A 3,892-nucleotide genomic window follows, 5' to 3' on the forward strand; every position below is an offset into this window, starting at 1 on the left:
TGGTACATAATAGTGAGTGCACAGCTTGACAGTTTCTATATCTTCTGTTCTCTCTGTGTGTGCAAGAGTTTTCACTAACTTCGTACAACACCTCCCAAACATGCACGTTAGACTAATTGAAGACTCAGAGTTTAAATCAGAGGTCCCCAAACTTTTTGACTCCGGGGCCGCATTTGGGTAAAACAATTTGGCTGCGCTATATATATATATATATATATATATACTGTGTGTGTGTGTGTATATATATATATATATACACATATATATATTATATGTAAATAATGATAAATGGGTTATACGTGTATAGCGCTTTTCTACCTTCAAGGTACTCAAAGCGCTTTGACAGTATTTCCACATTTACCCATTCACACACACATTCACACACTGATGGCGGGAGCTGCCATGCAAGGCGCTAACCAGCAGCCATCAGGAGCAAGGGTGAAGTGTCTTGCCCAAGGACACAACGGACATGACTAGGATGGTAGAAGGTGGGGATTGAACCCCAGTAACCAGCAACCCTCCGATTGCTGGCACGGCCACTCTACCAACTTCGCCACACCGTCCCCATTTATCATTTGTTTATATGTAAATGTGTGTGTGTGTGTGTGTATGTATATGTATATGTAAGTGTATATATACATATGTGTGTGTATATATGTATATGTATATGTCCATGTATATATATATATGTATATGTGTGTGTATATATATATATACTGTATTTATGTATTCATACATATATATTCCTCGCGCACTAATTGACTTAAAGAGCGCACTTGCTGCATGTCACGTTATCGATGGTAAAATGCATTTTTAGACAATATGATTTGCCTGAGTGGCTAGGAGACGGTAGAAAAAGGACTATTAAGCACAAATTTTAAAAAAAATAATAATACAAAAAAATAATTACTTTTTTTATTTTTTTTATTTTCTTGGGCCTTCCCGCGGGCCGAATTTTGGACGCTGGGGGGCCGTAGTTTGGGGACCCCTGTCGAGAATGTACTGGGCCACTTGCTCATATGCAGCTGGGATAGGCTCAGTCTTACCCATGACAGGTAGCACAGGCATTATAAAAAAATGGGTGGATGTGTTACAAAACAAAATCAATATTTTGAACATTTGAGTATTCAGCCTAGCGAGATTGGTAAGAAATTGCTTCATTTAAGAAAATATATTGATTGGTGCAATTTTAGCAATATTCGGTAAATCCGAATAAGAATTAAGACAAATAGTTTTAGCCTTGTTTGAACACAATATGAGACAGTATATTATTTATAAACAATTGAACATTTAAAAAGAACTAGATAAGTAAAGAAACGTAGAATGCAAACAATTACAAATAAATTTTTTAATAATTGGTTCACTAAAGAAGGAATATAGTTTGATGTGGTTTTAATGCACATTTAGCACAGGGTGGGATGCAAATGGTAGTAGAAGTTTGGTGGACACATAATTGTTTATCTTTTTAAATGATGGGTAAGGAAATATGTCATAAAATGAGGTTTGGGCGTACATATCTCAATCGTTTACCTAAAGTTATACAACAACGTAATAAGTAACTATGTGATTTTTGTAACCAATTAGAAAATATACACCCGTATTCATTCGTTGTAGAAAATATGATGGGCGTAAAGACACATAAATGGCTACAGAGGAGTCAATTATACTTATCAAACACATACATTCAAGGTATATGACGACATCTCACTTTTTGATTTTAAATAAAGTCGTTTAGAATGTGTCACCTTCTCGAGCCAAACTCCACTTCAAAGGGTGGCGGTAGTGCCAGCCGCCAGTAGATAGAAGAAGAAGAAGGCGTAGGGGAAACATGGCCGCCAGGTCCATACCAGAGTCTCCCAAAAGACATAACTCCCCGGCGGAGGATGTTCACACATTAGGTAGTATGACAGATGCAGTTGAGTTAAAACATTGCTTTTACCAGACGGAAGAAAGCACTTTAGACAAAGCCGGGGTGAGCCAATATATGGAGAACAGTGCCAATAATGTTGGCAACGGCAGTGCTTCCTTTTCGAGCCATTCCGAGGTTTTTGAGTGTGAGGCTAAAGGCGACCAAACATCATGTCTGTCGCTGGAGGACGGAGTGTCGGAGCCAAAAATGGTGGAGTCGCCAGGAGGCGAGCAGCGGGCGTTCAACTTTTCCGAGGCAGAAGACGACGACGGCGAAGAGTCTGCTTCCCAAAATGAAGAAAACAAGTATGGTACGCTGACGCTAATACTCATAATACTGTGTTTTACTGTTAGCTTTTAGCCTCCTAACTAAAAAAAATTAACCATTACTTTCTATGTCTAGTCTCCAGCTAAAATGATTCCAGATTAACCTACATTTGAGAGGTAGGGTTTAATCCCCTCACATATTGACCCTTCATGGAAATGTCAGCTTCCCAAAAACGCTCGGTGATTTTTTTCCACTTTAAACCAGTCATCTTTTAAAACTACTCCAGCTTTAGACAATACTGTAGTTTTAAAGTCCAGACAATCCGTTCATTATTATTTAGACCAGTGTTTTTCAACCTTTTTTGAGCGAAGGCACTATTTTTTTATTGAAAAAATGTGGAGGCACACCACCAGCAGAAAACATTAAAAAAATAAACTCAGCAGTCGATATTGACAGTAAAAAGTCGTTCTCGCAATTGTTGGATATTAATTTAAACCATAACCAAGCATGCATCACAATAGCTTTTGTCTCAAAGTAGGTGTGCTGTGACGTATTTTGAGTTTTTTGGTGTTTTCCTGTGTGTAGTGTTTTACTTCTTGTCTTGCGCTCCTATTTTAGTGGCTTTTTCCTGTTTTGTTGGTATTTTCCTGTAGCAGTTTCATATCTTCCTTCAGCGCTATTTCCCGCACCTGCTTTGTTTTAGCAATAAAGAATATTTAAGTTGTGCGGACGCTATCATTCTTTGTGGGCACATTGTTGATTGTCATGTTCGGATGTATTTTGTGGACGCCGTCTCTGATCCACACGCTGTAAGTCTTTGCTGTTGTCCAGCATTCTGTATTTGTTTACTTTGCAGCCAGTTCAGTTTTTAGTTTCGTTTTGCGTAGCCTTCCCTAAGCTTCAATGCCTTTTCTTAGCGGCACTCGCCTTTTGTTTATTTTTGCTTTACCTTCACACTGCCTCCCACTGTCGTCTGCATATTGGGATCACGACAAACCATCGTCGTCGTTCCGGACATTTACAAAGCATTTAGCTACCTGCTGCCACCTACTGATATGGAAGAGTATTACACGGTTACTCTGCCGAGCTCTAGACAGCACAGACACTCAACAACGGCACATTATTTGCAGATTATAACTACTGGTTTGCAAAAAATACTTTTAACCTAGCTAGGTGAAATTACATAATCTCCCATGGCACACCAGACTGTATTTCACGGCACACTAGTATGCCACGGCACAGTGGTTGAAAAACACTGATTTAGAGATATAATTTATGACTCTTTAAAGGGAGCTGTTTAAAAGACTGGTTAGTTATTATAGTTTTTTTTTTTTTATTCATGGAAACTAACCCTGGTAGCAGTTATAAAATGTGGATCAGAATAATTAACATATACAACAATATTGGTAGGAATTATTTGGAAATATTGACTATATCATTTTTATTTCATAAGGCGGTGCCGTATTCCCATGCTTTGATAGTGACATCACTATTTCGAAATTTCCCTAACCTAAAACAATTTTTTACCACAAGAGCGTTTTAAACATACAGAAAAAAATACTAAAATAACTAAGAATAACATCTACCGCACATAAGTATTTATAAAACTAGAACTAAAATTAGGACATAATACAAATGTCACTACAAAATTGTACTACCCTACCAGGTGTGTCATGTACGCTTAGGGCCTGTCCCCACAGAAGTGTTTTTCGGTGG

This window comes from Entelurus aequoreus, linkage group LG11 (assembly GCF_033978785.1).
Source record: "Entelurus aequoreus isolate RoL-2023_Sb linkage group LG11, RoL_Eaeq_v1.1, whole genome shotgun sequence".
In the NCBI taxonomy this organism is placed as follows: domain Eukaryota; kingdom Metazoa; phylum Chordata; class Actinopteri; order Syngnathiformes; family Syngnathidae; genus Entelurus; species Entelurus aequoreus.